General features: G+C 46.2%; 1 protein-coding gene across 1 annotated transcript in view; it reads left to right on the forward strand.

The window, feature by feature from the left end:
- The first annotated feature begins 12,466 nt into the window (after positions 1-12,466).
- The window catches only part of LOC119407046 (neurogenic differentiation factor 1), a 46,751-nt gene continuing 33,173 nt past the window's right edge, over positions 12,467-26,044 (forward strand). Inside the window, exon 1 of the mRNA XM_037673878.2 lies at positions 12,467-12,549. The gene's annotated coding sequence lies outside the window, so the exon portion shown is untranslated. The remainder of the gene's footprint in view (positions 12,550-26,044) is intronic.

The raw sequence follows: 26,044 nt of genomic DNA on the forward strand, positions 1-26,044 counted from the left end.
GCGCTACGACACCGAGTTTTTCGATTTGCTCGCGTTCCAAGTGCGCGGTCGCAGTTGGTGACCACGTGACATCTGTCGTCATCGATTTTTGCGACGACGAGCAGCTCTAGGCACCCGCGGCGACGCTAGGGAGCGCTCGCATCGATTTCTCGGTATATGCGGCGCCGTCGCGCGCGGTTGACCCCTCGCCGCTGCGGTTCTCGGAGCGACGTAATGTTGACCGTTGCCCCCTTCGTCCATGAGCAAAAAACGAAAAGCGATTCTCCTGTATGCCTCGCTGATCTGTAGATTGCGAGCACTGTCCATGTCCTTCCGTTGTCGTTCGTCGGGGTCGTTACACGTATCTGTGACGTTCTGTTTAGTGATGAGAGTAAAAGGAAGGTGCTTATGTTTTTGCCTTCTACGAAGCAATTACAGAGTGCCTCTGGATATAGCTTTGTCTTGGGACACTACGTCAGCATATTTTTTTTTAATATAAGTGCGATAACGTTCACACGCATCGCTGAGCGAGTTTTCCTGCTAAGTGAAAGCTTGCGTGAGCTGCCACTGTTGTCGATAACTGGTGTAGGAAAAATAAAATTATATGTACCTTCCAGAGCCTCATATCTATAGTGGTACTGGTGGGAACAAATACTATAAGCAAGAAACCTGAAATAAACACGACGATAAGAAGGCCTGCAGGAACAGAGCCGTCGATGAAGGCAGAACGAAGCCAATTGCAATCAACGGCTTCCAAAAGGGAGCCGCAGACAGTTAAGCTTCTGTCCCAAAGGCAGCCGTATATAGTGTTGTCTCGTACGAATCGTATAAATAATTGAGATAATTTACAGTGCGCATTATTCTGAGTTGCTAACAGACTCGCAGTACACAGGAAAAAGAAGATTGTGCAGATGCAGTTCAAATGTTGAGGCACGTGTGAAGCAAAGCTTCAGTTGGAGCACGTAATCAAATGCTACAAAACTGACAGCGATGAACGGAATGCTGTATATTGTCATCCTATGCAACGTTTATGTAACAGTACTGTTCTCATTAATCAATTGAACATACTTGAACAGCACAAATAGAGAAAAAGGAACAGACTAGCAAGCCTCGCAAATGGCACACCAAGTATACACGTTCAGTAGCGGAGAATAAAACCTGAAAAGGAACGCACAGACGACATACGAAGACTAGTCCATGCTCAACTCCTGTGCGATGTGTGGCTATCCTGTGCGCTGATGTGGGCTTCTGTTGCTGGTGGCCCGATAGATATTCATCGCGCGCTATTGTTAGTCGGTCTATAGTGTCTAAATATTTTCTTCTTACTTTTTTAATACCATTTGACTAAGGAATCTGATCTTTGGTATAGCCGGCTCTGACGTAGCCACCTGTCCTCATGTTTCAACTTCTAAAAAAAAATGGCGTGATCTCATTTGTAACATGAACTCCTGTTCATTAATCAAACACATCACGACGACGGCGTCGTATTCGTCGTCCAATGGATGCCTGCAGAGCGTCGCATTCCTGGCAACGCGAGAGGATGAGCGATTGGTTGCGGAAGGAGAGTAAAAGCAAGCTGCAGCGGCTGCAGTGCCCTCTGGTGAATCGCCCGCCAGGCAGAGTTCAATCACGTGCTAGGACGATGTAATTTGCGTGCCGTTTTCCTGCCATGGCTTTCTCATAAATCACGGTGGGTCCTTCCAATGAGTTAAGCAGTGCTCGCGCATTGAAACCTAATGATGCCGACATCGCAGATGTACTCTCTGTAGCTGGAGCACGAAATGATTGACCGCCCCATCGAAAGGGAATACCAGTAGTCTGAATGGCCACATTATCGCCATCATTATCGTGCGATGTACCGTGAGCGGTGTTCCGCATGTCACCTAGTTCGTTGATAGTGTGGTAGTGTACTAGCAGGGTCCTCTAATACTTGAAGAAGTATTAAAGGACTCTGGTTCTAGTAAATAGCGGGCCAAATCGCGAAGTAGTGATACGGAAGTAGATGCCCAAAGCGCATGCCTGCCGAGGAAAAGAGAGAAGCAAGAAAGATGGCGGGGCGTTCGCTTTGCCTCCGATCTGGGAAGCACAATCAAAGCGTGTTCTTCTTTCTCTTTCTCTCAGACGCAGACATCGGCGCACGTTTTGAGGAAATTTCACGCCACTCTGCAGCATTTCGTTGAATCTCTCGGCATTCTTTTCTTTTCCCCTTTCAGGCACATGCAGAGACCATTTTGTCTTTTAACAGATCGTGGTTCCGTTTGCAATATCAATACAGGTGGTTAGCCTCATTCATACAGGTGGTAGCAATCACATTTTTAGTTCTTTTTTTTTCTCATATGCGTAGTCAATAATGAGGCGTAGAAGTGAGAGTTGGGCGAGTTGGTTACTGTTCATGGTGAAATATCAGCGTGCACAAAAGACACAGTGTAGGGGACAGACGTTTGTCTCCTACATTGTGACCTTCGCGCGCGCTGAAATTTCACCATGGTTAGTGAGCTGTCTTAGCGCTCGGTGTCACGCAGAAAGCCGTGCTGATCTCTCACTTTTCAGAGGAAGCGGACACCTGTTAGCCTCGTTTCCAGAGACACCGTCGTTCTCGTGATTACTTATGTACACAAGGTGAGATAAGACGAAAGCCACTTGTTTCTCGGAGCCGTGCTGTTAGCTGACACACTGCCACCAAAAAGAGCGCTAGAAGAAACCCATACGTGCAAGATAACAGGAGATTCTTCTCCGTCTCATTGATTACGACAGCCGTCGGACAACTAAAGCTAGATCCTGGGATGCATGAAAGTGGGGGTGGAGGCTGGGGAAAGTGGGAAAAATATGCATTCCCGCGTATTTTCCTTCTTTCTGTCCGTGTGTGTAGCTGGACTTTGTGAATAATGGTCACGCTCGCGATAGCCATGGCAACATTGATCATAACGATGCCAGGTCGATGCTAGAATGCGGCATCAATGAAAAGCAGGTGCTCTGGAAGTCGGCTTTTCTTCAATGCGTTATTGATCGGGCCGATGTGTGTTTGCACTTGTTTCGATGTCTCGGTTACCTGTCGGTGGATAGCTTTTCGTGCACGCGTTCACTTCGCGCCTCCTGCGGTATCGACCAAAAAAAAAAGGTGGCGGTTGCGGTGGTGTTCAAGACTTCTGTGGAAATGCCCGCGCAATTTTATATAAAGCCGAGTGACCGGCATTACGTCATTGGGTCATTAGCACGAATCGGGTGGCTGCTTCTAAGATCTACGGTCCGGTGAAACTCGAGTACAAAGTTCAAGGGAAAATGATTTTTTTTAATTTCGCGACGTTTTCTTCGTCTTCTCCTTTAGATTACTCAGTGTTTTGTAATCAGATCTCATCGACTTATGATCAGAGCGATATACTTATATTTTGTTATGTTATGTTATGTTATGTTATGTTATGTTATGTTATGTTATGTTATGTTATGTTATGTTATGTTATGTTATGTTATGTTATGTTATGTTATGTTATGTTATGTTATGTTATGTTATGTTATGTTATGTTATGTTATGTTATGTTATGTTATGTTATGTTATGTTATGTTATGTTATGTTATGGGAATACCAAAGACCACATCAAGCAGTGGGGTGTGGAGAGGGGGCTTATTATGCAAAGTGCGATAGAACAGCTAACATTGATTGTGAAAAACGGCATTAATGATAGAGTGAGAAATTGCTACACGCGCCAGAAAATAAATCGAACGCTTAGTTAGTAACACGCCATTGATGCTACCTCCAGCTGTGCATGCATAAACAATATACGCAATATCGTTTCGCGGCTATTGAGTAGCGTTCAGAAAACTTTATTTTTAATTGATCCTTAATAAACATAAAGACAAGAAATAATCTTATAAATCTTAATAAACATCTTGACAAGAAAGAGAAATATTGACTAACGGACGTGACGCCGGCTACACCCCATATCTCATGAAGTTATGGCGCTGAGCCGTTCACCCAACAATGGCTGCAGAAATAGCTTCCTCTCCTCAACCTCTCCTCTCCCCCCTCCTAATTCACGAAGTTGCGTTAAGCAGAATCAAGCTCGATTTTTCGTGAATCGCTGCACATTCCGAATTCTTCCCAACAATCAACTAGCGAGCTCTTTGTGCTGGCAGCGCTCACAACACGATATAAAAAGTAGAAGTCAGTTTAGCGTCCAACTTTTTTTGCCTCCATTTTCTTTTTTTTTTTCTTTTTTGGTGACGTATGCACGTGTCACCAGAAGACGGTGAAGTACGCGAGACGTCAGGCAGCGTTGACAGGGGTGAAGGAAGGTCTGCCATAAGCAACGGCGAAACGGCGTAATGTTTCGTCTGACAGCCGCGGCGTCGGCACGGCGCGGCACTTCCTGACACAGTGACCTCTCAGTGCAGGCGGGGGTTCGCGCCCCTCCGGGAGGCCTAACAATAACACCGGGTTTTGAAATCACAGTCGCGGCTAGGTCACGTGGGTTCAAGCCCCAGATGCGGCTTGCATCGCCAGAATACGTGCAGATGTGGAAAAAGTCTACATGATGCCGTACAGACGCGGATTAGATGTTAGAAAAAAAACTAATTTCTTTTCCCGTTTTTTTTTTTATTGAAATAGAAAACAAATGAAGTCACCATTGCTTGGTGACGGCTACCCCTTTCCACATAGTTGTTAAGATAACAGAATAAATAAATAAATATATATATATATATATATATATATATATATATATATATATATATATATATATATATATATATATCTACAGTCGCACAAGTTCAAGAACTCAGTAGCTATCGCAAATATTAGTGTCTTCAAAAAAACGCTGGAGCACTTTCATTGCTTTACGGTTTATCCTAGTCGGCCATGGGCCTAGTATTTTCGCTAAGGAAAACGTTCGCTCAGAGTCTTCTCTTGGAAAGCAAGGAGTTCCCGCTCTTATTTCAGCAGGCATCGCGAGTACTACGTGTCTGCGAGTCCGTTAAGTTAAAGTGACAGTGACATTGGTTTCGTTTCACTCTTACCGAAGTCAAGCCAATGTAACTGTTAACTTAAGGGAACTTGGTTGACCTTGTGCGGGATTGCCGAATCGGGTAGCTGGCTATGTGGACAGTTGCGATCTACTCCTATTAGTGACAGCTTACGTAATCCAGAATGAGGGCGCACAACAGTAGGCCTAACCTGAACTGCGTTGCTTTGTAATCCTGACAAGGAGCGAACAATTCCTTTCCTCCAGCATTTTATTCTACACCATGGTTACTTCATCATCATCATCATTAGCAGCAGCAGCAGCAGCAGCAGCAGCAGCAGCAGCAGCAGCAGCAGCAGCAGCAGCAGCAGCAGTAGTAGTAGTAGTAGTAGTAGTAGTAGTAGTAGTAGTAGTAGTAGTAGTAGTAGTAGTAGTAACGGTAGCTTCGGTTCTCTTTCCTGTGTCCGTGTTTGTATGCCACGCTCTCTTATGATGAATCCATACCAACCAGCTGTCGATCGAAGTGACTGCAGTGCCTGTAGAAACCCGTTACCGTGGTCTAGTGGTTATGGTGCTCGACTGCTGACATGAAGGTAGCGGGTTTGAATCGTGGCTGCATTTCGATGGAGGCGAAATGCTAGAGGCCCGTGTACTTAGGTGCACGTTAAGAATCCAAGGTGGTCGAAGTTTCAGGAGCCCACCAGTACGGCGTCCCTCATAAACATATCGTCGTTATGGGACTTAAAATCTCAACAGTTATTATTTGCGCGTGTGAAATAAACCTATGTTTCTCTTCGTAATTTGTATATTGTCGTACCCCGTCGTAGAGTACCGGTAGAAGATGCCTAGAAGGAAACGGTATTCACAAAGAAGACGTGCGTTGCGAAAGCACGCCATGCATAAGCCATTACTTCCGCATAAAGTCGCATTGCGGGACAGCTCGCCTTAGACGAACGTGGCGGAGTTGAAGCCGCAACGAATCGTTCCGCTAGCGGCAACGAGAATCGCACAAATCAGTGTAGTATGTATACCCATCGTTCCTACAATCCCTGAACAATCTCGACGCTAAAGTTTCCGCTAGTAATATCAGCGGGAAAGTCTACGGAGTTACGCACGTTATCTCAATCCGTTGGTTAGATCAGAAATGTGTTCCTTTGTATAAATTTAGCTTAAGGAAGGCTGGATAAAATTTCCGCTCCTCTGTGCTTTTTCACCGTACACCTGCTTGTAGACACGCAAGGGTTTTTTATTTCTATTCATGTTTCTTACATAGTATATTTGCATTCTTTAAGGGGTGCGGAGGGGGGGCAGGGGGACATGACGGTAAAGAAACTCGAACCCTGCGTTAGTATTCCTCGACGAGCGGCTAAATTAAGAATGGCCGCTCGCCCAACCCTAATCGAATGAGATCAGAATCTTCAAAACCGACAATAGCAACCAGGTCGGTCGGTCGACAGTATCGGCGAAAGGAAACTCGGAACTGCGTCGAAGGCGGGGAGTCTGTATTTCTGCGAATTCTTATTTTCCTCTCCGATTTCTGCTCGTTTCTTATCTCTCCTTCTGAGCGGCCGATCTTAGTGATAGCGGGGACGCAGCTTTGTGCGAACCGATAACAAATAGCAAAAATAAAAAAAAGGGGGGGGGGGCTGTTCGGTTACAACTGCGGACTGAAAGGGCTTACGAAAAAGTTTGCGTCTTTTTCTATACACCGTCCCAAGCGTGTACACGTCTATATTTGGCCACAACCGATCATTTCAGTACAAGCTCGACCCACAAAGCAGCGATGAACTTGTCCTTCACCTCTCTAAGAAAACCGTGTCAGCTGAAGTTCGGTCGAAGCTCAAGCGGTTTCGCGGTCATACTGCAAACGTTATTCTTACTGAGTAATAAAAGTTCCTTGTTCCGATATAAAATATTATTTTTTGGCTGAGACTGATACCGCAATCTCCGACAAAAACTTGGAGAGACTTTCAGGATTTTAAACTAAAACCAGCGATAAAATTATATATCTGTACGATAGAATTAACTGTCTTAGGCACACACACGCGCTTATCGTCATTGCACTTGGCAGGCCCTCCATGCAAGTATCTTTAGGTTTAACACACGAGCAAAACGATGTTGACCGCACCATCGTGTCTCGTTACACTTTCGTTAAATTAGCGTTGCCTGAGTCATCTGGGGCACACCGTACATAAACCTTATTGTTTCTATATACGATAGGCAGAATTATGAGTGATGACACGTTATTAAAGCTGCCGTCATTACAGCAGCATATCCCCGTTTACAACGTATACGTCAACCAGAACATTCGGCAGTCAATGGCTGCAGACAAGCTGCGGCGAGAGGCGGAAAGAGCTAAATGAAAATAATGAAATGTTCGCTTATGTCGGTACTGTAACGACAGAATCCACCAAACTTCGTGGCAAATAATCCATAGGGCCCCTCCTGGGAGACGAATTAAGATTGTGTGGGCACCAGGGCATCAAGGCGTCCCAGGTAACGAGATAGCGCATCTCACGGCTCGAGGATTCACTAAACGAGCCCCTGGCAGTGCGGAAGTGCCCTGGCAATCTAACCCTCTAGTCTCATATCAGGAGATCACATTACACTACAGGATGCAAAGAAAAATATTACCACCCCCGCACAGAAAGTTTACCGGCGGTCAAGACCGCATTAAGAGCACTGCAAACCAACAGCTTTCCCCGCCCATCTAGAAATTACCACTTTACCCCCTTCATGTCCTCCCCACAGTGCCAATTTTGTGGAGCACAGGGCACGCTATACCATGTGGTAGGGCGGTGTACACAGTCACCTATAAGTTAATCTAATCCATACCACACGCCTGAGCTTTGGGAGCGAGCCCTAGCCAGCCACAACCTCCAAGACCAGAGCCAGCTGGTAGCAAGGGCTGTCGACGCGGTCAAAGCCTATGGTTTCCTGGAATGGAGAGACCACCCCAAAGACGATGCCTAAATGAAAACCAAATAATGATGTTTATTCTCTCTCTCTCTCGCTTATGTCGGTTAATAGGCACATTTAGCAGGGCATTGACGACCCGCTCCGGTCAGACCGGCGAATGCACACGAACGCGTAGAAGGAACTGTAGTGCCCGTGACTCAGTTAACACCAAGGAGGTTCTATAGAACCTCTGGAGTGGCAGTCCCGGCCGCCGCCAACGGGAGCAAGTGAAGCCGCCGGCGGCCATGTAGCTAGAGGAAAAACAGGGCGCGACCGCCATAGACGGCAATGGGATACGCGCGGCGCGCGCGTTGGTTTGCAGTCCTACAATGAAAAAATGAGATGGAAACTGCTTTAAAGTTACACCCACGAACAGTTACCTCTTCTCGTTTATGAAACTAATTATGTCATTCACTCATTGTCAGCTGCAGACTTTCAGAATAATCTGTATTGTCGAAGTGGTGCTTCGTATATCGAGCGCGCTGGCGCACTGTAATTACATATGTGTTACTAGGAACTGGGTTTTTGTGATGTAACGGCGTCAGTGTTCAAGGGGTAACCACAAGCTAACGTGGAACGCACTTATTCTCTTTACATAAGCACACATATCCATCACGCGAACATTTGGCCAGAAGGAGGATTCGCAAGCATTAACCTACGTGGGGGACGTGTGCCATCACGGCAAGCGCAGCGCGCACAGCCTCGAAACGAGGTAGCTCTCGCCCTCTCAGACTAGCATAAAAAAGTAAAGCAGCCGCGTCCTTCGGTGTTTCGGTTCCGGTTTGGTCGGATTTCAAAAGAGTTACATCTTATTTTGCCGCAATTTCTTCTTTTCGTAACTATTTGTGTTGAAGCTACGTCAAGGAGGTAGAAACTAACAGGCTTTTGTAGATGCGCTGGGAAAGCAGGAAAAATTGTAGGTACACTGCGTCTGCCCCGTTCTGTCGAAGCAGCATTCTGCGAAGTGAATAGAGCAGAGGTGGTTGGTTGGTTGGTTGGTTGTTCCTTGGCAACCTGGCGCAACCCACCGCGGGGGATCGGCCGTGAAACGTACGGGCGGCACCTTATTTTAGAGATAAAATTGCTTTACATGGAGCAGAGGTGGTCAGAGCTGGTCGAGCTGGTCACCGTCCTTAGCTCTCTATAACCACTCCTTCGACCGGCACGTTCCCAGGTAGAACGCTGTGCGCAGTCTTTTGGAAACATGTAACACGGATAATCACGTCATGGAATGTTGCGTTTGCCAATTCCTCGATAAACATGCATCAAATTCGATATCCATGCACCGGATAAATATGCATGCACGCCGCCAGTCTTGACTTGCAAGAAAACACCAGAAAGCTCGGAATTCTAAGGGCGTTCAGACTTCTTACTCGTACCAATAATGCTCGGGTACGTCCAGCTAGACTGTACCCATTTCGTGTATACACTTAAAAATCACGTACAACGTCGTGTCAGCGAACATTTAAAGCGTAACATTTTCGTCGCTACAACTGTACGCATGTATTACATGTACGCGCACCTTTCAAATTGTTTCCAGTTTAACAGCATGCACCAAAAACAAACAATCGTCAGCGAACGAAGTGAGGACACTTACACGTGAAAAGTGATCCCAGGCGTCTTCTTATTGCGATTTGTGCAGCCATAGGCGACGTACGAAGTCACCATGGCCTCGTAAAATGTTTAACTGCTTTACAAAAGCATGCCACCGTCCCCAAAGACAACTGCGACGGCGGGGCAACGGAGCGCACTCCGTCGTCTGCTTCCGAGTTTTTCCTTTTGCAATATGGCGGCGACCGGCTTCACTTACGGGGGCGCCACCTCCACTCCAGAAGAAATAGTATATAACCTCCTTGGTTAACACACAAACACGTTGAAAGAACTGTAGTGCGCGTGCGCAGAACGATCGTGTGACCGGCGGAACGTGGAACGCATCTCTCGCTCCACTCGTGAAGCAAACTGACCGGGAGCGTAAAGGTGCGTCCACTTGGCTTCGCCGTCGTTTGGAGCCAAGCTGACCGCGTCTCGGCAAAACGCGCTCGTCAAAAAATTGGCCGCGTATCTGCGTGCTTCGCTGCAAATGTCGTCTAAAGACGATAGAAGAGGCGCTGCGTGAGATATGGACGCCATCTGGCAATACGTCGGGAAACATGAGTGCTGTGTTGTGGGCTGGTAGTCCCGGCGCAGCGGCAGGCGAAGACCGGCGGTGACCAACGCGACCGGTAGGGACGCCAGCCAGCCCGAACACGCTGTTTGGCGCGTTCCGCCGAAGGAGAAGAAACGTCCGCACTCAACGAGTACTCTCCACAAACTCTCTTATTTACACGTCGCCTGGGTAAAACAGGAATGCCAGAGTGGCGCCCCTATCATTCGTACAATGCAATACTGAACCGAAACCGAAACACAACATGAGCTTGTGCAGAGGGCACGGAGGAAGACAAGTTTCAGCGCAGTCGCATTTTCAGCGCAGCTTAAGAAACTAGGGTCTTTAAAATTGCGTATCTATGCATTTTCTATTAAAGGAACACACCACCTAATACTTACCTAATGATGTTGCGCCTCAGATATGCATAATATTTACTTTTTGATCGACAACGTTCACAAGTATGAACAGCCGTACCAGTTCAAGATGGGTGGGCGGTAAACAAGTGGTTCAACTTTGGCCGGCTGGCTGAACCGGGTGACGTGCCGACAAACAGAAAGACAGACCAAAATTTCTGCGTTTAAGTTCCCCAAGAAAGACTATCGTCTTTAAAACAAGAAATCTATGCAGTTCCACTCTCTCGGGACGCAACATCTGCGAGGGGCTGAGCGTAACGCTCAGCTAAAAGAGCCTAATGTAAGCCATAAGCTATTGCAACAGTAATAATTCCTTCATTCAGTCTCAAGCCAATAGTGATCTCGTATGAACATAGACAACAAGCTGAGCTCTTCTCTTTCACCTCAGTAATGGTGGTCATAGGCGTCTGCAGGGTTCTACATTAGGACGGGCTAAGGGGGGCGCTAGCCCATTAGGACGGGCTAGCGCCCCCCTTAGATGATAAGGGGGCGCCCCATCCCCTGCTCCCTTTGTACGCACGCCTGTGATGGTGGCGCATACCCAATGCAGGGGATTGGCCAAGAAGTGGGTGGGCCATTAGGCCCTATTTGTTAACGTTACTGGCTGCTATAGTTAAATGACATAAATTTTAAATACAAATGATCAATGATCACATAGGTGGCTTTGCCGGAATTCTTTGTTTCTCTTCATCACTGGCTGGCTAACTCCATTATCCTCTGTTTCTTCTGTAGCTGCAGCCCTTCGCGCGAGACGCAAAAGCGGAGTGTGCCTCTTGCGCAGTCAAATCGGAGCATCGCCAGCCGAGAAGCTTCTTCGTACGGCGAGTAGGAAGGAGCACGACGGGTACGTTTTTGGAAAGCAGGGGAGGGTGATAGGAAGGGACGTGCATCCTCGAAAGAGCGCGTGCAGCGAGAAGGGCAAAAAACTTGTGTAGCAGCAGCGGCAGGGGCGTCTCCCGCACGTAAACGTCTCGCCGCTGCGGAAGTGATGGGGCCACCCTCCCCTTGCTTCCCTGCGACGGCAACACGAGACACCTGCGCCTTCTACGAGCCCGCTGCCGCACGCTGGATCCTCGCCGCCTCCGAAAGCTCGGGGCCGCCGTGTTTTATTAGCGCGCTTAAGTCTAGAACCGGCACTCAGAGAGAGAAATAAAAAGGGAGGAGGGGGGGTTGTGTGCCGTGATGCGGCTTCCTGGTCGTTCAAGATTAGAATGTGCGAAGGCAAGTCTGACCTTTATTTTCTTTTCATTGTCACTTTACTGCGAAGCTGTTATTAGTCTAACCTGTGCTGTCGTCATAGTCAACGTTTCTTGTAGTAGTAGTAGTAGTAGTGGTGGTGGTGGTGGTGGTGGTAGTAGTAGTAGTAGTAGTAGTAGTAGTAGTAGTAGTAGTAGTAGTAGTAGTAGTAGTAGTAGTAGTAGTAGTAGTAGCAGCAGCAGCAGCAGCAGTAGTAGTAGTAGTAGTATAGTAGGCGTCACACAGGTCACGTTGGCACAGGGGGGGGGGGGGAGGGGAATAAAGAAATAAATAATGAGGATTTATACGGAAATGATGGTGATGATGCTCGAAATGATAGTGATTATTATTCATGCTAATTTATGATGATGACGACGTCATCTCGCTAGGCAGCTTAATGTAATGATTCCATAAATTATTGGACGGCTTACTTTAAGAAGCTACATTATATTACGAAATAATTACACCGCTGCATCAACTAATGATGAGCGCATATAACTACTAGCTCAAGTTTAAATTCTTATATAATGCAAAACTTAATGTAAGGTATTCATTATGGGCTTGGCGAAAGCTATGTTGAATTTTTCACACTTTCGAACACGAAAGAACTTACAAATACAACGAATTTCACAACGAATTTCAGATACAATGTTCGCTATCGACGCGACATGGCGTCACGTAACGCAGACGTCATCCAGGGGAATTTCATTTTTCATGCCGCTCGGGCTCGATGCTCTCTTTCAAACTGTCAGCGTAGGCTGCCTACAATGCTCTCCAGAATTTGATCATATACCCGAGAAATCAAGGTATTTCTTCATAACAAGGTGCGGTTATTGCCACAAGAAAAAGGCAAGCGTGTAATGTAAGTCCTACTTTTTTTTTTTCCCTTGGAAGCTAGGATTTTTGTGCCAGGCATTCTTGTACGAAGGCCCGATTTCTCGCCCTACGCTTGTCGAATACGGACGAAGTGCTTTCGACAGATACACCCAGAAACTGCCATGCTTGCGGAACAGAGTCTGTCACGAGGCTTAAAATATTGCATATATATAGGGTTAAAACCGGGTCCAGTAATTAATTTGAGAGTGCGCGCTGATTTAAAAACACCTCGCGAAGAACAGAAACACTGCAGGTTAACGCCCTGTTAATCCGTGTTTCTTTCTCTGTCATTCGTGTGGTAATTTTAAATCAACGCGTGCTCTAAAATCAGTGATGATCACTTATATAGCCCCAGTTGCTACAGTACGGATTTACTAACTCAATGCAGTTATTGCAGATTTTTTTCCTGAGGAATTACTGCCGACTGCGCACACCACCGACGCAGAAGCGCCGCCGTTTTCGGCCATCTCATATCAATGGCGTCTTTTTTTTATTTATTAAATGTGTTTAAGAAGAGGTTGGTGCCTATACATGGCTCCGGCTACTCATCTTCCCTTGCTTATTAATTAGTGTCACGAACCTACGCCGGTAAATACCGTACCGTTTACGCTGCCGCATTACCGTTCCGTGTTTGCGTACGACGATCCGAAAAATTCTGAGCTGCGGCAGTTGCTCGATGCTGTATCGTCAGACAGACAAAGAACTTTTATTTGGTCCTGAGAAGACGATGAGTGCCCCTTTACCGTACACCGTCGTGGTCGGCATAAAGCCATTTTAGTCTGCAAGACCTTTATTAGCCATTTCCGTAATCTCATCACGTCATCGTGCCCATCGAACAGCACGCGCAGCTAAAATATTTTCGAATCAAAGTGCGCCAGCACGCTGTCGTAATACCGTAGCGTAAACTGCCTGCAGCACTGCTAAAACATTCAGTCTTTCTGCGGCGCTGCGCCGTTCTCTGCGTTGTACTAGACGCCAGGTCACCTCGCGGCGATAACAGATGATGACGCGCCACAACATACAACAGTGACACGGTCGACTCCTAAGCACATCCACGAAGCTTCGAAGGCCATCTTTGACAAGGAAGCAAAAAGCGCCCCAAGTTTTAAAAGCGACAATAGCACGTTAACTATTTAGAACTAACAGACAAGAAAGCCAAGGAAGGTATAGGGGATGTTATTTGCACTAATTATGATGTAAATGTGAGGAAAGTAATGTGGACGAAAAGATAAAGTTGCCGCCGGCAGGGACCGCCGTAGCTCTGTGGTAGAGCATCGGACGCATCGAAAAGAGAGTTGGACTTTCCTTGGCTCTCTTTTCTGTTAAAGATCTAATTAATGTTGTGTCTAGCAACGAAAAACGAGCCCTCAAAATTCCCCTTCTTTCGTTAATAGCACGTTAAGCGCTTCTTCACTTTGTATGGCAGTTGCCTTTAGACCGATGCTCCGAGAAGTGGCAGAAGTAGCGACTACGATACCGCTTGGCGTTCACCTAAATCTCGGTGTACCGAGATTTAGGTGTACGCGGGCGTTCTTGCATTTCGCCCCCATCGAAATGCAGCCGCTGTGGCTTGGAGTCGAACCCGTGACATCGTGCTTAGCAGCGCGGCGCTATACAGTCGCTAAACCACCTAGGCGGGTGATGAAACAGACCCTGTGCAATGCTTGGGCTACATTTAAATAGAGCCATTAGTGTCTAGACATCTGTAGTAACGTTTCTCAAGCTGTTTATTTCTACAACGTGCTGTGTAGCTTGATCAACACGACCATACATTACAGACACCCTTCGAAAATGCCCTGACATAAAGGACACTTGCAACGGGTGTGACCCCCACCCCCCCCCCAATCTGAACATAAGGGGTGTCAGGGCCCCCTGAACTACCCCCCCCCCCCCCACCACTTGTGATTTACGTCACTGCGAGCACTGGTGTCAATATTATAGCTTCATGGCGGGTTGCTACAACAAAAACAGCTTCTTTGACGTGGCGTGTAATACAGTGGAACTTGCAGATAATAAACATAAAGCGACGTACTATATAGAAAAAAAATCTCACAGTTGGTGCCTAAAAAGGACGTTTAATTTCGCCTTTTCCAGACTTCGTTCATTTTCGATTTTCTGCCGTACCCGTACCAAGGTCACTACTCCGCCATCATTTTCATCTGACTTTCTGGTTTTGCTTATTTAATTTTTTTTCTCTTCCCGTCATTAAGGCTCCTCGAGCACTCGTAAACAGGGGAAAAATCCATGTTCTTCGACGTGCTAACAACCGCCGAGCACGCAAACTTTCACACCGTCGCGTCGTTTCGCGGAAGTATGTAATTTGCTCGTCCTACACGCACAAGACGAAACGTAATAGGATGTAAGACTGGGCGAGCTCGTGAAGGTTCTTCTTTGTCTTGCGCTCCCGTCTTTTGCGCTACTTAAAATATGAAAGACATAACATAATGTTCGGTCGAGGTGCGAGGGTACTCTCGCATTACGAGCTCTTTATCTGAGTTTCCAGGTCTCGACCCCCTTAGCAACAGCACTTCGTACTTATTGATTTTGTGTCTCTACTGTTTATTACGCGTCCTTCTCTTCTCAAGTGTTCTCGGAGTCGCTCGATGCGGGTTCCTTTGTATTTTTAGTGCTGACCGAAGCCATTGGCTTCCTTGGCAAAGATCAGTTTGCAAGCCCGGTTCTGCCGCTGGAAAATAACGGCTCGCAAGAAGTGTTATATAGGGATAAATCAAATCAGATAGCTCGGTCAGTCGGTCTGTGGGATAAACGGCTAAACTGTTCTTTTAAAAAATAGAACTGAGCCCGCCACTCTAGAAACTACAACCACATCAATGTTTATGATTAATTTGACCACTGACCTTTTATTTGTCACATCACATTTTTTTTTTTTTGCACTGCTTTTTGAAGTGCATTATCTGGCGCATCGCTTCTGTTACTGCGAACTAATCCTATCCGACTCGCATTGGCGTAGAGAGAGAGCGGGGGGAGGGGGGTTCAACCCCCCCCCTCCCCCGCGCCTCAACAAAGAAGAAATCTCGCGTCGCCTCTGCTGACTCGGTCTATTCGCGCTTGCTATGTTGGGAAGATGCCCATGGCGGCAGCCCTATCGATATTTGCTGCACTGAAGAACGAGGGCCAACCTCAGTAAGAAATAAAAATTGATGGTTCCGCCAGAACTGGTGAGCCCTGAAATATATATATAGATGAGAGCCGACTCAAGTTCCGGATCACAATGCTCACGCTACAAACTCATAACATATAACTAGCTCTGCAGACACGTGGAACACTGCCTACTTTATTATTATCATTGATTTTATTTTTCCACACACGCCTTCAAATGCTGTCGCTCAGTATCATGTCGCCTCGATTACTGCACCGTCACATCTATCCAACGTAATATAGCTGAGATCACTGCACGTTCAGCAATGGCTGTCGACGACGTTACGCAATTCTTGTTCGCATGTAGTGCTCGGAATGGGACTGCGAAATGATAATTTAGTGACACCAAAAAAAAAGATTTGTTGCCGGAAAAGCTCGTCACCATCATTAAGTCATGGCACCCACGTTAGGAATTCACGAAGTCTATCGCCCAATCACTTACTAGATTGTTTGTTTCTTTTTTCTTACTGGCTAGTGCATCAACACATGATAGCTGTACTCTATATATATACGGTGCTCGGCTGCTGACCCGAAGGTTGTGGGTTCGATCACGGCCGCGGCGGTCGCATTTCGATGGAGGCGAAGTGCTAGAGGCCCGCGTATTTAGCATTAGGTGGCCGGAACCCCAGGTGTTCGAAATTTCCGGAGCCCTCCACAACGACAAGCCTCATAATAATATCATGGTTTTGGAGCGTAGAACCCCCAGAAATTTTTATTGTAACTGTACTCGTGCGATTGTTAAATAGTTGTCTGCTGTTCTCTAAGCCACTTTGCTTATCCATTGTTCTTTTGTTTCTTAGGGCTATTCAAATGGATTTTTCACATTTTCCCACCGCAACACTGCGTTGTACTGGATTGATTGATTGATTGATTGATTGATTGATTGATTGATTGATTGATTGATTGATTGATTGATTGATTGATTGATTGATTGATTGGCTTTTGGTTGATTAATTGATTAGTGTATCATTAACGTAAACGGCCTTTCTAAATGATGCTGATGCTGCGTGTGGTGCTTATGCCAAGGTCACCGACGTTGCCTGTTTAGAGGCCATCGAGCAATGCCCTCTAGCTGCAGGTGTCCTGTACAGCTGACAGGACGGCGAATTCTAAAGACAGAGCGCGCGTGCGCAGTTACGCCACTGTTTACGTCAAAAAGACCAGAACACGCGAGTTTTTTATAGCCCTCGGACCGCAGTTAACGGACAATTCGTTTACGAAATGGTTCTCCGAAGAACCGATGCGTCTAGCAGAAGACTCTACGGTGGCACGTGTACCGACCACGACACCGGCGCCCTCTAACCGGCTTCGTTGGCGGCTTCTGCTGGCTTCTTCCGTTAGCCAATCGCAGCCGGCGCTACACTCCGAGCGGCAATCCTAAAGAGTGGCCGAGGGCTGTTTTCGAGTCACTTTGTTAGAGAGGGTAACGGTTACTACCAGGAGGAGGAAATTCGGAGGCGGTTTTGAGATGGTCACGTGCTCTGTCGCGACACATTGGGTGGTCCGCGCGTGCGCACGGCAGCTGTCGCCGCCTTCCTGGTCTGATCATTCCTATAGGGGTACGGCTTCGGCATTGTACTACGTGTGTATCGCTTACTAGGAATAATTACGAGAATGAATTAGTCGATTTGTAGTTAGCTTACTTCCTACTGTGATTACTCCTACTAAGTATTGCTTTCATCTTGAAGCAGCTACCCGCCACGGTGGTCTAGCGGTTATGGTGTTCGGCTACTGACCCGAAGGTCGCGGGATCGAATCCTGGCCACGGCTGCTACATTTCATGAAGGCGAAATGCTTGAGGTCGGTGTACTTTGATTTAGATGCACTTTAAAGAACACCAGATGGTGGAAATTTTCGGAGCTGTCCACTACGACGTCCCTCATAATCATATCGCGGTTTTGGGACCTAAAACCCCAACATTATCTCGAAGCAACTGGCCTGAACTTAATGACAAGCGCTATTTTCCATGGGCGACCTCGTGCTTTCCTTACCGCCCGTGGTTTCTCGCTATCCCCGATTGGTATTTAATAAGCCTCTTTGACGAACATTAGGCCTTGCTCCTTACGGCGTAGCAAACAACGTACGGCGTAGCAAACAACTCTATAGCTCAAACCCGGAAGCAAGCCGTAAAGGATAACAGTACAGCGCGAGCGTCTGTCACTGCCAGAGTTTCGTCGGCGCCGGCTTCTGCTGTACTTTTGCTGCTACTTCATAGCTGAGCCGCGCACAGCAAGGTCGCGTGTCTATTGGTCTGTCACCTTGTCGAGGCAAGTCACGGGGTCTTGAAAACAGACGTTTAGAGTGAAAAACGAGTGTCGTAGCAGAAGGAGGGAACGAAAAGGCGCGAAGCAAGAAAAGATGGAGGGATGAAAAGACGCGTGGGATGAAGGGCGTTGGGTGCGAAAATCGGGATCCCGGGGAGTAAATGGATTGACTGAAAAGATTTAGTGCTTCCTTTCTCGCTAATCCCTCTCTTCCGAATCCTGTTGTTGCCTTGCAAAGTCGTTCAGCAGCTGACGGCCTGTTCCGCCATCGCTGACAGGCTTGTTTACGAGCGCCGCGGTGCGGTGTTTTTGGCAGGCGGCGTCCTTGTAGTGTTTTTTTTTTTTCGGGCCTCATTGATAGACGTGTTGTTCGACAAGTATATAGGTTCACGTTAAAGGCGATCTCGTCTTTGTGGTGTTTGCCGACAGGCGTGTGAGCTAGGCTGTCGTTAAACCGACGAGCGATTTTGTCTGGTATGCTGCGTCCGTGGTCGCCTGTGCTTTGAACATCATTCTCGGCTAGCGCTCCTTTAATGGGATATACTGAATCTTCCTAAGAGGTTATTCGACGCTAAATTAGTTTAAGCTGACAAATCTTTTTTCGCCTTTAAGTCGACGGGAAATTGTCAGTTATTTGCGAATAAAATTAACGTCGCGCGTTATGTTATCATTGTTTCGAACAAAAGCTCACGCCGATGCATCCGTCAGTATGACGTCAGAAAGTTTAGAGTATATTTTCGTATTTGAAACGGTTGCTGGCGTTCTTTTTTTATTCCTACGTTTTTTCTGCTCCTTCAAACGTGGGGAAGCCCACTGCGCGCTAGTCGCGTCTCTCAGGACTATATTTAATAAAGTTCCACCATCCATCCATCCAAACGCGAATTATGATGTACTATATGATTGAATGTGTAAACGGTACTTAATATTATTCCAGTGTGCTGCGAGCTTCATCGACGTTATTCTTGTTTGATATGAAACCAAACATACGGAAAGGACAGTGACAGAGTAGCCAGCTCCGAATATAATAAGCCGATTTGGGCTTCTTTTTTCACCGAGTCGCTTGTAGAATTTTCCAATCGCTTGTCGAGTTTTTTTGGGGGGCTTGTTTACGTTTTTCCTGCAAATATAGTTATTTCACTGCTCCTCTCGTTCACTAATACAGCCTTTGTCGATTACTTTGTGTAGCTGACTGTTGTAATCAAATAGACGACGGAGTATTCAACAAACATTATTCACGCACTGGCTAACGTGCATTGAGAAGAGTGGGGACAACCCTGAGACTATGTTCAAGAGTAAAGATGTGCTTTCGCTCATAGTCGCGCATGCCTTCTCTTCGTATTTGAGCGACTTCTTACTACAATGAAAGAATATTTTCAAGAATGAGGAAATTTATAAATCTTCCGCTTCCTTTGGGATGAATTATTTGCTTGTTAGCTCGGCAGCATCTGGCAACTCTGGACAGCGAGGACATAGGACGAAGTCAGGCCCACGAATGTTGCCCAGAAGGCCACAACACCGGCATACTTATTTGGGAAGGGAGGGGGGGGTGGGGCGAATATTAAAGGTTTTTCACACGTGCATTTTCTAGCAAGTGTTCGTAATCATGGTTTTCATGACGTCCAGGTAAGTGATATAGTGATGTAGCTTCAAACCATTTCGCTTCGAAATAAGCTGTGAAAACTGCTGGTCGCGTATTTTAAAGTATATAAGACCATTGCAAACGCGAGGAAATAAAGAACTGAAATGCTACATAGCGTGTCACTCGAATACTCCAGCACCATTACTACTACTACTATTATTATTATTATTATTATTATTATTATTATTATTATTATTATTATTATTATTATTATTATTATTATTATTATTATTATTATTATTATTATTATATTTGCCGCTTCCTACTACTACGATTACTTTTACTACATTGCTGCTACTAACTACAAACACTTTGTTTATTTTAGGCGTTGACACTACAGCATTATTGAAGGCTCTAATGGTCCTTAACAAGGGCACGCGCAATTTCTCAAAACTGCTTTTTTTTTTGCCCCCACTAATAGAAAGACCTCGCCCTAACAGACCCCGCAGACACGATGGCGACTCCGACGGAACGACATTTATTGTCGAAGCAAATTACGGACGCTGTTTCACGAGCGGGGATATTGTTCTTTCTCTGAAAAAAAAAAAGGACTCTCTCTACCTTCGCCGGACGCCTTTTTTATTTTCTGCTCTTCTTTCTTTCTTTTTTTTTTAGTCGCTCGAACTTACAAATTGAGCACTCCCATTTAGGGACCCCGCTGCGAAGGCAACACGTTGTTGGTCAACCTTCTATTTGAGGCTCCAATCGATAACACTCATCATGAACCCATAGAAAACAAGAGTAAATGCAAAAGAAAAAAAGAAAAAGAAAACGCTTATCGCAGGCAAATTAGATTTTCATTCTTGAGCCAGCGGCCGCTGTCGAAAAGACGCCCACACTTAATGATGTTTTTGTACCAGTTTGTACGAAGCAGTTGCTTAATTGCGGAAAACAAAAGGTCAGTTCTAGCGCATACGTGATTACCCTACTGCGAAGGGCTTGCAATGTCTTTCAACTCATGTGCGTGCGTGCGTGCGTGCGTGCGTGCGTGCGTGCGTGCGTGGACGTTCCCAACAACAACGTTCACACGTCATAACTGTCCACTAACTTGTGGTTGTTGCTGTTCGCTTTTATGAAGGGGAACTTTCACGCTCCTTTCCACATCTCGCGGAATCACGTCAGAGCTTGAAAATCCTCCCCTGGCCTGAACACCTGACGAGGTTATCGAACTTACACGAGAAACATCGGTATCAGCGTCCTTCGGACTAAGAGCTAACAGCAACGCACACGTGCCGCCACCGGGTACGTGTAGGCGGCAGTGACACCGCTCGCTGGACCATAGTTTGTTTTCACTATTGGGGTAGATACGAGGGGAAGGCGGTGTGTGGGTGGGGGCGGAATCGCTGTTTCTTCAAGGCGCGCGTCCGCGGTGCGTCTTGTTTACGAGTCGGAAGCTGTCGTTCCGGCGGTGTCGTTTTTCTTGTCCCCGATGCTGAGGATGTATGGGAGAGAGCCGGGAGGGTGGTCAAGGAAGGTCGTGATTGGTCCAGCGTCAGCGTGGCACGTGCCGCCGTTTAAATCGTGCGCAGCTGTGAGAGCCGTATTAGATGAGAAAGCCAAGGCGCTATAAGCTTGTTCGGTGTACAGAAACCGTTATGGGAGACCGGCCGGGAATCCTACGAGTACCGCTCAGAACGGCTGTATACATATACACAGCGTGCCTGACGCCCAGTGTTGCCAAGTCAAAAATAAAAATCCCTTAAGAGGAGCCTACCAAATTCGCTGAAAACCACTAAATTCAATATTTGTGCCCAATACGCACAGAATCTTTTAAAAAATTCAGTAAATAAGAAAAAAAGAAATTCTTTCTTTACTCCAAGTTATCTACCCTAATATGACAGAGTGATTTCTATAAACTTAGACGGCGAAACACCTCAAAAACAGGACAAAGACGAGAGGATACGGTGTAAAACCAGTAAGTTACCCTATATCAAAGTTTGAAACAAGCTTACATGAGTGAAACAACGCAGTTCTTGGTGGCCAGTCCCCCGCGTGAGTGTGAGTCACAGTGAATAGAAGAAGAACAAGGACAACCAGTCCTCGTTTTTCAAAAAAGTTAAAAAGGGTTCAAAACCACCAGAAACCCCGCCTCCCACAATACAGGAATTTCTCCCGCTAAACATACTGAAAACCCTTCTAAATTTAGCGGCAAAACAGCCTATTTGGCAACACTGTTGACGCCGGAGGAGGAGAAGTAGTTTTTAAATGCTCGTTCTGTGCGAGTGGAACACTTATTTACGACCGTTTAGCTGGTGGTGCGGCCTGAGAACGTCAATTAGTTTTGAACAGGGAGACGAGAAAGGCGATGAATTATTGAGACTATGTGTGGATGTTTTAAAGTCTAAATTCTACGCTTTTATAAGCTAAAGTGTGACGTACAAACCCGCCCAAGCGTCCAGTTTAGCTATAACTTAATGAGGTGCAGTCATAAGAGTTAGGACACATCAAGCCACGCACTTTCCAATATGTCGCGGTTCACGTAGCATGTCATTTCGCATGTTGAAAGCCTTGCTCAATACAATCCTGGAGGTTGTGCAGAGCCTCAAGTGAAATTTTATATTTAAATCCCAGCCAATGCGGCTCCACAATGTGTACCCTGTAATAGCGTATTATCAAACAGTGTATGTAGTTACCAACCGATAGACTTGTCCATAGCACGTTCCCTGGGGCGATTCAGAGAATCGCAGTTTAATAATAATAATAATAATAATAATAATAATAATAATAATAATAATAATAATAATAATAATAATAATAATAATAATAATAAGAAGAAGAAGAAGAAGAAGAAGAAGAAGAAGATATTTTTAATACGAGCGCAATAGCACAATTTTTGAAGTATTAATTTGATGTCTTATTTATTGTTACCATTTCTACTCTTAATTTTTTTTTTAACCATTTTACATTCTTCGAATAAGATTTTAAGCTTCAACTACATATTCTTGGCCCATCCCCCAGAGTGGGTACGTGCCATAGAAAAGTAGGCAAAACAAACAAACAAATAATAAAAAATTGATGAAGGACAGCTGTAGGTAAAAGCTGCTTTCCGTAGTCAGCTTGACAAAGGCCCGCAGCTACCTTGGCGTAAAACAACCTAATAACATTCAACTAATAAGTGGTCCAATAACACGAGAGCATTAGCTTGATGGTTGTTTATAGTAATGGTTAGTCTTCGTGCCTTTACCTTCGCCTGTGTTTTTATAGCGGTGTTCCCGTCTTGTCAAAGAAGAGCCCACATCCACTGCAAAGCGTCTCATTAAATCACCCTGGGTGCTTGTGATGTCACACGACAGTTTTGACGCTAACACACATAGCTCCCTCGTTTCGTCTCAAGCCTTATGTCGTTGAATGCCTGGAATGAAGAGAGATGAAAGCGCAGACTGCGCGCCAGCGAACACCCAACGAGCGTGTTATTTCAACGTCGCTCGGCTCGGGCCAGAACGTTCCGATGGGTGTTATTTTAGGCGTAGCCCGCCCTGGTCGCGTCGCACTATAAAGGTTTACCGACGTTTGCCCGGCCCTTCTTGTTCAACTTGGCCAAATCGTATTCGCTTGCGACAGGAAGGAGCAATAATAGCTAGCTTGAGCTGCTTGAGTGTGCTGCACGCAACTTCTTTCGGTCTTCTATGGCGCGAGCGGCCGCCTTCAGGACTTGTACTGTTTCGTGACGCCGTCTACTGACGTCACATAGCGCTGCTTATTGCGCGCATCAGTAAGGAGGCTGAACAGAGAGCACGAAATGCCCTTGAAAGCTTGTACACTGGTGTACTTCGATGGCTATTGAGGTCAAGATTTCGATTCCCGATTTTGGCGACGTGATTCTGAGGACAGCAAGAACGTTCACAAACCGGACTGTTTGTGCAATCCAACGTGATTCGGTGCACTACTAAATCGCACCCGTAAAAGCCCACAGCTTGTTTTGGGACATTAATATTCTCTTTACAAATACCGAACCAAACGAAAATGAGAAATGTTATGAGCACAGAATAAAGATACTTCGTCATGTGAAATGCGCAGTATAGCCTATCTTAAAAACGCTGCAGGTGACATAATCCCAGGCGTAGATTGAGCAAGTAAAATGCAATTTAGCAGAACTTAAAACAATCACGTACAATAAGACCTTGTAAGTTTCAAAGGAAGTATAAAGATCCTGAAGTGCACTGCTCATCCTTACTTAGAATGCAGACAGGTACGCCTGACAGAGCACTGTTACTTGGAAACAGTGAACTTGTATATTGTTACGCAGTACTGGCGCACTGTACAGTAGGAGTGTCAAACCTAACACAGCCACGCACAACCTTTATCAAACGCCTCACAGGAACACGAACACGTGCCCGTATACATGAACAACATACACGTACACACATTCACACAACATGCGAGCACCCGGAAAGAGGCTGCATATTATACGCATGCTTTCGGTGAAAATTACTCAGTGCTCAAACGGCGTTGCTACTTCTTCGAGGAAACTGAGGCCGCAATGCACGCAATTATGGCGTCCCGAAGCATGAAAGCGCATCGCCGCCTATTTCACGCTTCAGAGTCCCGCTGCCGGCTTGACGCTTCACCGCGCACCAGGCGCTGGCGTACTCTACTTGAATGACGCAGCACCACGTCAGAGCCATCTTAAGTGCGTGCATCTATTTCGCTCTTAGCTTTTTGAACTTTTTCTTAGTTGCTGCTCGTGTGCTAGCGCGGCAGTGGTCTTGAAGAGCGACCATTAAAGAAAAGAAGACGAGCGAGAGCGAGCGATAGACTCGTTTTATTTTATTTATTTTTTGTCGTTCTTTGGGGGGGGGGGGGTGCGATTGACGAGAAAGGGCCGCCGCCTCCTACATTACCATCTGATGTGAGTGTCCTTAAAAATATTAAAACAGATGGGAAGGGTACACCTCCTTCCATTTTATGAAGAGTGGTAAGCGCGACTAGACAGGGACGAAGAAAGAAAACAGACAAGGACACAGCGCCTGTTTTCTTTCTTCGTCCCTGTCTAGTCGCGCTTACCACTCTTCATGGATGCAAACCAACTAGCCCGCCAACGTGTTTTAGCCAAGTTCCTTCAATTTTGTCTCTCGTTTAGGGCACACCTCAACAGCAGAGGGAGAGAGAACAAAAAAAAGGAAAGGTCAGGGAGGCTAACGAGGTTGCATTTAGATTGCTAGCCTACACATGGGGAGGAGGGAAGCAAGCAGAAAAATAAGAGGAAATGGTAGAATTAAGGAGAGGAAAATCACTGATGCATTGCTCGAGTTTGCGTTTGAGCTAGCTGGTTCGCGGTTTCAAAACGACGGTAAATTCGTTTCGGAACCATGAACCAACCACGAAGTAGCGCAGCTGTAATTAGTTAATTGCCGTAAAATTTTATTCTGGCATTTCCACTTGCTTTAAAGTTGGCTTCCAGAACCTTGGCATCAAAGTGTGCAAATTTCACGCATTTATAGACAGTCGGTCATAATGCGTATCGCAGAGGGTTATAGCGGCATGCCGTGTCTGACTCTCGTTAGTAAAATGAGGGCAGTAATACCAGAATAATGCTCTACGTTGTCCTTACAATCAGCGGTGTACCGGCGAGGGCGCAGAGGAATAAAAGAACAGAATGGAAAGCGCTAGAGACAAGAAAATAGACCCGAGAAGAAGGCCGACTCCGCCCAACCGACCCTCCGCGTGAATGCTCCTCGTTTGGAGAGGGAGCAAAATGGGGGCCAAGACGTCGTTGTTGTGTTTACGAGGTGTGACGCCGGCGGCGCGATGAGGCACGCTGTCTGTGCTGTCCCCGGCCTGATTCCGTTACCACTTCAAAAGAGGCGACCGCCGCGGTATTCTAAGAAAACTCTCAGTCATAGCGGAGCGGTTGGCTATGGCGGAGGAAGTGGCTCAAGCCGACCGCCATTAACAGTTTTTAAGGGTGTGAAGATGAAACGTCGCCGAAACTATCGTCATACACTTGTGATGTTTGATTTGCGTTAGCTGTGAGCACAGTGCTCACGCAATGAAACGCGACAATATAGGGCTAAGTAGTACCCGCACTTTCGTTTGCACCGTCTTCAGTTTGTCTCATATCGGCGCAATATTATACCTTAGAAGAACAGACTGTTGGGCGAGCTGGTGATTCATGATGAATTAAAATAGCGCTAAAAACGTAGGGCGCGACGAAGAAGGCTACAGCACAAGCGGCGCAATTTACTTTCTTCACATTTATATCCTTATTACTACAAATAACATCCCCTATACTTTCCTTGGCATTATTGTCTGTTAGTTCTCATTAATATTGAAGTTTTTGATGACGCGTTTCATCGCGTGACCACTCTACAGTGCAGCCCACTGTTAATAGACGTATACTTGAAGTCCGAGCCACGTGACGGGCCTATTATGCTGCCCATGGGAAGAGTGTGAAGGTTGGAAAACATTTGACATTTATC

Source organism: Rhipicephalus sanguineus, chromosome 10, assembly GCF_013339695.2.
Source record: "Rhipicephalus sanguineus isolate Rsan-2018 chromosome 10, BIME_Rsan_1.4, whole genome shotgun sequence".
NCBI lineage: Eukaryota > Metazoa > Arthropoda > Arachnida > Ixodida > Ixodidae > Rhipicephalus > Rhipicephalus sanguineus.